The sequence below is a fragment of the Chelmon rostratus genome, chromosome 17 (assembly GCF_017976325.1).
Source record: "Chelmon rostratus isolate fCheRos1 chromosome 17, fCheRos1.pri, whole genome shotgun sequence".
NCBI classification, from domain to species: Eukaryota; Metazoa; Chordata; class Actinopteri; order Chaetodontiformes; family Chaetodontidae; genus Chelmon; species Chelmon rostratus.
The window spans coordinates 22,783,796-22,796,150 of NC_055674.1; positions in this window are offsets into that span (position 1 = coordinate 22,783,796).

Here is a 12,355-nt window from a genome sequence, read left to right on the forward strand (position 1 = left end):
AAATCACAAATTAAGCCATTTCAAAAAAAAAAAAACCTTTCGTTGCAGTTTTCAGTACTAATCCATAATGACTCCACCAATCTTTTTATTTACTAGCAGATTAGAAGCTACGAACCACAGACATATATCTAATGAATGGTACAAACTTAACAAAGCAGTTTCTGGTATTCCTGCAACACAATCTTAGAAAGGGTGCAATCTCACAAGTTTAGACTTTGATCTACAAGTCACACATGTTCATTCCACATATGACTCATTCTCCTGTTCTCTCAATGATGCTGAATTTTACTGATGGGACACATCCATTTCATGTGCCAGTCCTTATCCAAGTTTAATTCAAGCAACCCAGACAATCTGACCTTTCTCCTGGCAGCGATTTAAGGCATGACTTTCTCAGCAGATTATCAAGCATCCCTCCACACCACTACTCCTGGCTCTGCCTGTGTCACACCTACCTGGTCTTAATGGTGGGGTTCATCCTGAGTGGAAACAGTCCCAGGTCTACGTCTTGGCTGTCAGGGTTAAACTCTAGGGCTCCTGAGACGTAAATCAGAAAGTAGTCCCAGAGCTCGGGTAACTTCTGGGAGGAGAGAATCATGAGGGAAACTTTAGGGGTGGTTGTGTTTGTGGGAGAGGAAAAGACAGCTGTCATCCAGAGAGGGGGGCACCCGGCTGTATTATATCACCTCCCTTCAGCTTGCCTTTAAGCGCTCCCCGGCTGAGCCAGCCCCAACAGTCCACTCAGCACCTACGTTTAGCTGACTGACTCCTCCCCTCGGGGCAGAAAACAAGAACAAAATGAATTCACCCTCTCCAAACTGCCCTACTTTCCCACGGGATCACTCCCATTTCATCTTTATCCATTTTCAACTGGAAACCACTGTGTTCCTGGGAGAGGAGTGTCTGGTAAAGCTGCTGCTTTACAGAAACTAAATGGATTTCTTCTAAGGCTGTGAACATTGTGTCATTTAATCCTATATGGTATGTCAACAAATGAATAACAATAAGAAAGCAGTCAGTGTGCTTGCATTATGGTGCTGAATTTTGTTGGTGTCAGTAGAGTTTAAAAATGCCACAGAATTTAACCTTGATTGTCCTGCAGTGTTTAAATCCTTTAATCTACCACATATTGTTCGAGTTCATTATGAATTTGCTTCATGTGCAGGGTTTTACATCGAGCAGCTGTTGAAACAGTGAACAGGTGCTCCAATCACAGCTACAGAAGCAGTAAAGGTATCGCCAAAGAGATGACACCGGAACACTCACTAACACCACAGTTTGAAGCGTCTGCTGTGTGTGTGTGTGTGTGTGTGTGCGCGCGCCTGTGTAGCCTGTGTGTGTGTGTGTGTGTGTGTGTGCCCAGTGTCTAAAATAAAAAAAACGCAAAATCACCTCAACTAAACCTTACGTCACCTACACACACACACAGGCTACACAGGCGCACACAAGCACAAGTTGTTCACATCTTTAATCTGATGAAAATGAATTATATTTTAAAACTAGAAGTCTAGAAGTTAGGCTGATGATGATGCACTGATGGTGCTGTTTCTCATCAGTCAGAAAGGTCATCTGGTGAGGACGGAGCTCACTGTCTTTAAAGACCAAACTTGATTTTAAACGACTCCACGTGTCGGCCGCTCTGAGACAGCTGACACTTTATCACAAGAGCTGCGTCTTATTCATTACATGTGCCGAATTGATCGGGGGGGTGGTATTGATTTTTAGGCTCTTCAGTCAAGTTTAAGGAAACAAACAGAAACAACAAAACCAGATTTGGAGTCGACTTTTCTATTTCATCCTGTCTCCAGAGCGGACGCGCGCGCCGGGGTTGTACCCGAACTTGGTCCCTGATCACGTACCAGTAAATGAGCGACAGTCCGTCGAAACGCTCGAGCTCCCTCCCCCGCTGTTTCAGCAGAGACATATTATCCAAATGTGGTCCAGGTGTTGAGCCCGCACGCTGCCGCCGTCAGGCTTCACGCCACAGACGAACTGCCCTCGTCCCACGAGCGCATAACTGTGTCCGCGCGCTGCGAGGCTGAGCCGGGTGCCTGCGCTGACTGCGTGGATGTGTCAGCATTCGTCCCCCCGCGGATCAATGAGACGGACTCTGCGCGCCGGTAACGGGACGCTCTGTCGGCCCGATTCTAATCTGAGCGACACGTGGGCTTTTTCCTGCTGACTGACCTCAAGCCATCTGGCTGACAAAATTTCAACGGCGCACCGCAGTCCTGACAGGTCCTGCTGTCCACACAGCAGGACAAGCCCAGTCTGCCCGGTGCCACTTGACTCTTATGGATCACTGCTGCTGCATTCAAGGTCCGGTTCAGAAAAACAGTCCGTACACAATGCACGGGAAAAAAGTTGTCCGGCTCACACTGTCGCTTGGTTTGTGATACAGAAGTCATTAGACATTAAAAGCTTTTTTTTAATTAAAAAAAAAATGCACCACTAAAGCACAACACCAATTAAAACAAAAAAGAACCACCTTAAGAGACATGAGAACATAAAACATTTATGTGTATAAGGGTTTTTCTCCAAAAAAGTTCATTTTTCTTGTTAAAATTAAAATGATAAAAAGTTAACTGAAAAACTAAGAATCTATAAATGTGCAAATAGTGTTAATCTGAAAAGCTGAACACGATTTCCCCTGATAACCACAGTCAAAAAGTATTTGAGAGCAGCCTCCAGTGTTAATGTGCCACACTGGAATCAACTGGACGGGTCAACAGTCCACAGGGATTCAAAGGTAAACTGAAATTCACAAACATGGACCTCGACCCGCAGACTTTACCAAGTGTTTTATATGTTTTTAGTCGTCTTGCTTTATTCCCTAAAAAGCAGTATTGATACTGAGTGGGCTATCCTGGTGAAAAGTAAGTAAAGTAAACAAAGAAGCTACAAGATAACCAGCAGAAAAATGTGACAACAGTGTGTCTGCACATCCATCGTGCTGCACAGTGAAACTCAAACATCACAGTGAAGTAACAACAAGCAAAACACACTGTGAGCAGCAACACATACAGGCTGGCCTCACATATTAAACAATCAGTGCGAGTGTCTGAATCTGTGCGTCCAGTATGTGTCGTGTACTTGACAAGCACTTGTCACAGTGCATGCAAAGCGCACAGGGAGCAGCAGGACCTGGGGATGCCCCTGTGCAGAGGTAGGAGTAAGTGACAAATGTGCAAGTCACAAGCAGGTCTCAAGTCTAAACCTTCAAGTTGCAAACAAGTAACTGTGAGAATCAAGCGAGTAGAGTCCCTGCTGAAAGTCAAGCAAGACTAGTGAAGTCAGTGTTGAGGTCAAGCGAGTCGCCAGTCAAGCCTGTGACATTCCACATTTAAATCAGTGGAGAAAAAGAAGAAAAATTATGTTGGTATTTACAGCATCATTTGACATTTTGTGGCAACCATTAACGACTAACACGTAGTTTAACTGCATGGCCCTGAACCAGTCCGCTGATTGCCATCAATGATGCCCCTGTGCGTCCTAACAGGTTAATCCAGTCATGGTTTTAGAACAGAGGCTCCAGTCGACAGAACAGGCCTCCCTCACAGAGGTTTAACAGATTCAGCTGGAAAGGGATCAGACAGGTAGCTGACTCAGCACATGAACAGAAGAGCGACCCTACAGAAGAAGCCGGCGATGAGGTGATGTTTCTCTGTGTCTCTTCATGTTTGAGATGATCCTGATCCAGATTCATACGTGCTTTAACTAGTTCAAGCTCAAACAGACAGGTGGTCCTGTCACATTAAAGTTTATTTCTTCTTTTCAGCAATAAAGAATAACTGCTGTTAGATTAGTTTGAGTGACTGTATGGTGTTCAGCAATCTGACAGTCTGAGGGAAGAAGCTGTTTTTGATTTTGGTGTTGGACCTAAATTGTGGTATCGTCTGCCAAAGGTACTTTCTCTCCAAAGACAGCAACCCACATAATGAAAACAGAGGCCCCAGTGGACCATGTCGCTGTCCATGGTGCTGAAACAGAGGGAGACAGGGACAGAGCAGCCCTGTGACTCACTGTATGGGTAAGAAAAAAACCTTTTTTATTTATTTATGTTTTTACTAACCTCTAATTGTTGAGGAAATACATTCTGGCAAAAGGCCCGTTGTCATACAGCTCTCCACGGGAGCCAAGTGGCCGAGTCTCTCCTGTCCACAGGTGCTTCTCAGGAAGGCAGGAAAAAGACCTCTCTGCAGGTGTGCTTTAACAGGTATAAGATCAGATAGACTTTGTTGATCCCCAGCCGGGGAAATTCAGGTGTTACAAGCAGCAGGTAATAGCAGGTGGAAAAAAATAGCAACAGAAATGAATGAAAGCTGACTGTAAGGGCTATGTCAGAAATAAAAGTATGCAAATATATATATTGCCATAAATAAAGGTCTGTTGCGCATCAGCCTCAGCAGCTTGCAGGCCAGATAAGGCAGTGGTTAGCTCATCTTTTATGAACATCTCACCTGGTGACTTGTGAAAGAGGGCATCCACACAGGTGACCTGCAGCTTGTTTGGCACTCTTTGTTCATCAAAAAGTCTCAACCGGCTGAGAGATCTCATGACCAGGGGATCCTGCAGGCTGGTCTGAAACGACACATCATCCAGGGCACGAAAAAAACCCAGATTCGTCATGTCTTCAAATCTTTGTGTCGTACGCTGCACTATGTCATCAAGGAGCTGAAAAAGAAGCATCAGTGGCCTGTGTCCTCCCCCGTCACCATCGATCCATTGTTTTTTTAAACGATGAACTGACCATTCAGTGTTGCGCTCAGTCAACCCTGGTCTCAATATCATTCTCTGAAACACTGAATTTTTTCGCTAAGGCAAACAGCACATTGTAATGCAGTAGCAGACAGCAGCACCCCGCTACAGCAACTAAAGAGGAAAACTATGGTAACAAATGCAATGGCAAAACTCACATGAAACAGCCGTGGGAATAATACATTAATTTCCTGAATCAGAATATATCAGTGGGGCCAGGCTTCCTTTGGTCTCAGAGAGAAACTCCCTCTGTTCACATGTCGCTTGTATGAATGTGATGTAAAACTTTCTAGCAGCATCTATTCTGTCAGATGTCCTTTCCACCTCAGCAGCACAGTCAATCACCACGGACAGGAATGTTTTCAGATTTCCAACAGTGTCTCCACTGAATGGTTTTGGGAACAAAAGGCCTTTCTGGGAAACTGATATGATCCAAGAATATTTTGTCGGGCAGGATTTCTGATTGAAAAAGAACCATAACAGATCTTTTTCACACCTTTCTCCATCACTCACCTTGAACACCTTTGAAATTCTATGACTGTCAACAGCTCTTTAATGTACAATTAGCCTAAAACACCCATCAAAGGCAGACCCAAAGTAAACTGAAAACTGTTCACCATTCGGTGAACATGCATGACTTGGTCTCGAAACTAAATGTAGCAGTCGTGTACACAGACAGACTGAATAGTTAGCACCTGGAGTGTTGTTTCGATCTACTCGTATCGACCTTATACAGTATCAACAGCACCCTCCACTGGAGCTCTCCTATGAAGTGGGAATCTTGACACTTGGCAACTCTCTAACTCAATTATTTCCAGCGCCTCATTCAGGTGCGTCATTTAGCAATGATTAATCTACTTCTTTTAATACCAACTAGACTGACACTGCCAAGTTTCTCCTCAGTCTAAACCAATCTGTCCCTTTGTTTGCAGTCAGTTTTATTCCAGCCAAGTGGATTTCTTTGTCACTATCACATCACATTACTGTACATTCTTCTCTTTTCTCCCTTACTTCTTCCCACTGCTTCTTTCAGTCTTATCTAGTTCTGTCTTTCTTTCGCTGTTGTTCCTCTTTGTTCTGTTGATAACAGAAAAGCAACTTCTTCCTGTTCTCTAACCAAGCGTGCACCATGATGGGCAGCTACTTGCTGAGTGACCTCTGAGGACATTGTCAGGTAACAAGCCTATCCCTGTTAAGGACCACAGCAGTAACAGACGGTCAGAACAGTGATGGAAGGATCTCAGCCCTCAACACGGTCTGACAGGACTAAAGTTGAGCCTGCTTTGGGCTGCTTGTGGAAGATGGATGTCCATCACCGTGGCAGCCTGCCACTGATTCCCAACATAATAGATGTATGTGATGTGGCCCTCTAATCGCTGCTGTACATGAAAGACAAGACATGAAAGCACCTATCAGAGGAGCCAGACCTGCAGGTTCACTAGCCTCACATGTCCCATTAAAATGCCTGAAACTTTTGTAGATATAAACACATTTTTCAAGTTGAAGTTGAAGTTTGGTCTTGTTTTAGGCTACCTGAAGAACACAGAATACAAAAATATGACCACACTTTTTACTTTTTATATGCAGTCATATGATTAATAAAGTCTTGTCAACAATGCTCTGGTTTGTTGACCTACAGTACAATTTCATCGTATGTCTCACAGCTCAATCACAATGCTGAAATGGAGGTTTGGTAGCAACAGCTGGGCAGCAAACCCATTTCACATCGATGAAATTTTATCAGTATATGGTTAAGGTTGATCTAAACTTCCAGTAAACCCTGTGTTGGAGGCTTGTCTGGTGCTATGCATCATCCTAGCCTTGCTAGATGGAGTGAGTTAAGTCTCTCCCATATGCTTCTCATCAGGATGTCTGCACTCCAATCTCCTTTTACCTTAATCCCAGGGTGGAACCGTGAGGTTAACAAGCATCAGCGCTCTGACTCTCCGACTTGCAATGGCTGCAGATAGGATTGGGGACAGGTAGCTAATCCAGTCACATCCAAGATGATGTCAAACCCCACCTCCTCAGCAATGGATGCTAGCTATTGACCCTAAAACTATAGCAGACATTTCCATACACACACTCACATACAATATGTATTCAAGGGGAGTTTTTGAGATGCCAGAATTCATATTTTAATTAGGTGGTCAGGTATTGCAGGCTTATTAATTTGCAATTTTTTTTACAGTGAGAACTTGTATTATTATTATTATTATTATTATTATTATTGTTATTATTATTGTTATTATTATTATTATTGTTGTTGTTGCTGTTGTTGTTGTTGTTGTTGTTGTTGTTGTTACATGCCAAATGAATTTTTAACAAATATACTGTGTGAATTTCCTGTGAGGTCAAGATGCACACAGCAAGTTAGAAACTTGTTTTTTTCAAGCATTTATTCCAAATAGTATCTTCACCTTTTTCCAACTTGTAAACAATGGCTTTAAATTTGACCTAATGGGTAATGTATAAAGGCTTTCCATCGCATCTTTTGTCTGTTTATGGTGTTTCAATGAAAAAGTATCACAAAACGATTACGAATTCTGATTACATTTGTAATTACACTGTATTAAAATAAATATAACACCATTTGCTGTATATGAAACTATAAAGAGTGGCGTACAGTGCAGAAACCCGATGAACCCCAGTGCTCATGAATATTCAGTGGGATTATATATAATCATCTTGAGTGTTAGTCTAGCAGATGATTTAAGACATCAGTGAAGCCTGAATTCAGGCGCGTTACAGTTGGGTCAAATTTAGATTTGTAATACAAAGCCAGTAACTTCCAATGAAGCTGACAACTGATCACATTTGTATAGATACTGTAATATATTCTGTCTATTAGTACTGGCAATAGTACTTCAGGTTTACAGCATGGTGAAGCATCCTGAGCTTTATGACATATTAGTGCTACCTGGATGTTTCATGCTCACTGGATGTCAACACATCAGAAATCCTCTATGAGTTCATCAAGTCAATCTACAGTCTCCTGGAGGTAACTAGTAGTTCAGCTGCATAACTCTCCAAATAGGCTTACAAGTGAGCTGGCATGGTTTTGGGTCTTACTATAATCCACACAGGCAGACAGGCGGCTCGACATGTAGCACCCTCTCCTGGACAAACTCAGAACTCTGTAAGAAGTCTTATTACTTCACCACTGTCAGTCTTTCCCTGCAGGCACCTGCTGTGACGACACACAACGATTCATCAGCGGAACTCAAAGCACGTTGTTGAGGGAGATGACAAAAAACAAAATGATGATGTGTGCTTCTGTAGACAGTATCAGACGGTTTAAAATGGATTGAGCCAAAGCAAATGAAATATCATGAAAGGTTAGAACATACAAGTCAAATCAAGCCTGATAGACATGTGTCTGGCAGTCAAACCCTGCATAAAACACTAATCATTACCCAGACACCATTATCATCTTATTAATAATGCAATATTTCAATCATAGAGCGTTGCCAGGCATCAAGCTTGATGAAGATCTATGACTGAAAAGATGCATTTTCAATTGGCTTACAGTGCTAACAGTATACAGGATTCATTGCTTTCTAAAGCATAAAAAAAATCAAGTAACCAGAAGGACTAAAAAGTACAAATAAAAGATGAGACCATTTGGGTATCAGACACATTCAACAGGTTAATCTGAGCTCATTTATATTCAGAGCTTTCAACCAAAAGATCAGTGTAATTTGTTACATCATCGGAAGTTATTCTAAAAAAGTTGTAACCTCTATTATCCAGATTCCTTTAGTTTCCCTTTTAAGGTGGTATAAAACTCCCTATTTATTCATATATATGGCCAGAAAATTGTCACATTTGAATATGCTGACTCAAATCAGTATTCAGTCCTCAGTGGTAGCATACCAGCATCTCCTTGGGGTTTTGGGCTGCACCATGGAAAGGTTTTTGTAGGCCTGTTGGAGCAAAAATTAATAAAATTGAGGCAATCACTAACTCCTATGTAAATTCTAATAGTACATATAATATATGTACTATATTGTATAATTCATTTTCACTTTTTATTCTGATCTCTTTTCTTCTTTCTCCTTTCCTTTCTCTGCGCTGCTTCTCATCATTAAACGGCCTTTTGACCCCACAGGGTTTATAGTGCATTCTGAAGGTGCCATTGCTCTGCAGTCATGCTCAGTAAACATCAGCACTCAGTTTCTCTCCTGTGGTGTGGGGCTGGGGGCTGGGAGGGGAGGAGAGAGGCTGACAGAGAAAGTGTCCTCTCTGATCGACCGCCAGACGCATGACATCTAATTATCACTTGAAAGAAATCTAGATCTGGACAAGCAGGTTGACACAAGCAGGTACACACTAGGTATGCACACACATACACACACACACACACACACACACACACACACACACACGCCTCTGACGTGACATACCAGTTGGAGGTGTGGTTCTTTCACTGTCAGGTTTCAGGTGCACAGAAAGTGGGATGGGAAGAGTAGGAATGTGATGTGGTTTTCTCCCTTTAGGCAGCACAGTCATCTCAAAATGATGAAGACAGAGAGGGGAAACATGGAGAAGTGAGTTAGTGACTTCTGCCCTTGATCGAGGCCCCAACTCTGCACTGGAGAAGTCCATATCAACAAAAAACTATGCTACTGTCTTTTTTTTTGCATGGACTTTGTAATCATAATCAGTCTATGCAGTTACATCTCATGTTAATGAAGGTTAATTGTAACCATATGTCAGGTTTACAGCGAGCCTTGCTTAAAGGAACAGTTCAACATTTTGGGAAATAAGCTTGTTTGGTTGCTTGTTGAAGTTAGATAAGAAGATCAACGCCACTCTTGCAGCTCTACGGCAAATATGTAGCTGGAATCAGGAAGAAATAGTCTGGCAGATAACGCCCTGTAAATCAGCAAATCGCCATCGTTGCACTTTCTTGTAGCTTTTGTACAGAAACAAAACCCAAAACAAAACAGATACTTGTGTTAATTAAGTGCAGGCAGGAGGATTTTGAGAAAAAGATTTGGAAAAGGAAAACAAGTGCGTATTTCCCCAAATGCTGAACTATTCCTTCAAATGGGCTAGGTGGTTAGAGCTATCTTGAGGATTCCCCCTGCCTCGTCCGTAGACAATCACCAATCAGTCAGGCATTATAAGACAGGACAGAATTTAAAAGATGTCCAAGGGTGGAAGATTGAATGTAAGACCGGCATGTGTGTGTGTGTGTGTGTGTGTGTGTGTGTGTGTGTGTGTGTGAGGTGTTGGTTTGGCCACAGACTGTAACCAGTGTTGGCTCTGTAAGGCTTACGGCCCGGACAGACAGAGCAGCAGTTTCCTGTCAGAGGGGCTTTGCAGGGTTTTGGAGGCTTTAGCCTCTGCTGGTCCCAGGACTTCCTCTCTCTCTCTCTCTCTCTCACACACACACACACAGACACACACTCAAACATCACATATTCCCATATCCTGTAACTACAGATTGTTCCTTCATTGTCTTTGTTTTGTAAGAGTTGTATTTTACATGAACAGTCTGTACAGTGCAGTGTGTTCATTTTAATGATGTCCTGATAGTGTGTCCTATTGTGGACTGGTGGACACTAGTTACCAGTGGTGGAAAAAGTACTCAGATCTTTTCCTCAATGAGAAATAGCAATGTAGAAATACAATATTACAAAAGTCCTGCATTACAGTTCTCATTATGGAGAATTATGGCCCAATTCAGAATGATAATTATTGTTCATCGCTATTTCACACTGCATATACGGTAACTTAATCAATAATAATATATCAACTTTTATTAGTTGATTTCTATTCTGTATTCATGATCTGAATGTGCAATGTAATTACACATCTTAAATAAATGCAGTGAAGAAAAAGCACAATATTTGAGCAGCAGCAGAAGTATCAGACTCCACCCTAACAGGAGTAGAAGTATAAAGATAAATTGAAAAAAATCAACTAAAGTACAAGTGTCTGAAACTGTACTTGAGTACAATATTTGAGTAAATGTACTTAGTTACCTTAGTTAATTTAGTTACTTAGTATTAAAAAAGGCTGTAGTCAGGTTTCCATCCAAATATAATGCAAATGTCCAGAAAATGGAAAATGCAGTATAACTACAAACTTCCATCCACTGCCGATAAGGCAACATTACGAGTCAAGCGCCGCAAAATAAACAGCGTGGTGTTGACTCTGCAGTTGGGTGACAGTTGTGTTTGCCTGTTCTGTGACAGTGGGTGACAGATGTGATGTTTTCATGTGATGTCACATGCTTTTCCACCTCAGCAAGCCATATTAACTTTTATGCAATATTTTGACCTTTTTCCACTCAGTCCCAAGCCTGAAGATTTCTACAGGCTCACTAATATCTAGTTTAAGTATTTAAGAAAGGCTCAATAATTTCAGCTGCTTACTGTAGTTTTTATCAAATGTTGCTCAAACAGGATCAGTTAGTGCATTTGTTGGGGAATATATTCAGTTGTTTGTTAATCAACGCTTGGTGCTTAAGAAGTGTGTGAGTAGTGAGCTACTGAGTATTTCTTGCGGCAGGACTGCGTATGTGGGATTGAGTCAAAATAAACTACAATGTGTGTGTTAGTAACGAAGGAGTGCAGCAGTATGACCTACTGGTTTGATTTTCAGACAACAACAGAGCTCTATGGCACAGAGGAGGAAGATACCAGGCAGAAGAATGATGGTGGTTGTTGTGTGACTATGCTGTATTACTGAGTCATGAATGTGGCCTCACCTCAGCATGGATCACTAGGCTAAGGCTGGAGAGCAGACTATTCTAATAATGCTAATCAGTGTGGGCTTGGCAGGGTTTTGATGTGTGTGTCAGTCTGAGTGTTTGTTTGTGTGGATGGTTGCATAGATCTGTGTGTGAATATGGGATGTGTGAACCATGGTAGAAAGATGTTTGCTTTAAACCTGACGAGTGGGACGCTCCTGGCATCGAGAGGCTGTGGCTGCACACACCCTTCACCTGCTACAATACTGAAGCCATTCAGCTGCAAATAGCTCAGAGAAAGGGCCTTTGTTCACCCAAAGTGAAACATCTTTTCTCACTTTGTCCATGAGGTATGTAGAAATGCAGATAGTTTCATTTTTATTGTCCAGTTTTTGAGATATCTGCCTCTCATTTGTGCTGCTCAAAGCATTCAAAACTACATTTCTACAGCAATGTGACTTTCCAAAAACAACTTCTTGATCATTCCAGTAGTTTCTTTGGCATAATGTGTTTCCAAATTTTCTTTCTCTCCCCTTCACATTACATTTATTTACCACAAAATGGTTTGGTTTGGGTCATGTTAGGAAAAGACTGTGGCTTGGTTAAATACCGAAAAACATATCCTGTCTTGTCTTGTGTCATTGTTGACTTTTCCAGTGTTTAACAGGGCTTTCCCAAAGCTTAACAAAGTGCTTAGGGAAGCCAAAACACAACCATAAAAAGATGTTAAATGTCAAACAAGCCTCAGTTGCCTCATGCAGATACTGTAAAGCAAATAAAGTGCATTGTCTGTGAATGTTTTGCGGATGCATTTAATATGAACTTGTTTGCAGGTATGTTCATTAACAATGTTGGAGAACAGACAGTGAACAAGAATGCACTTTATCACTATCT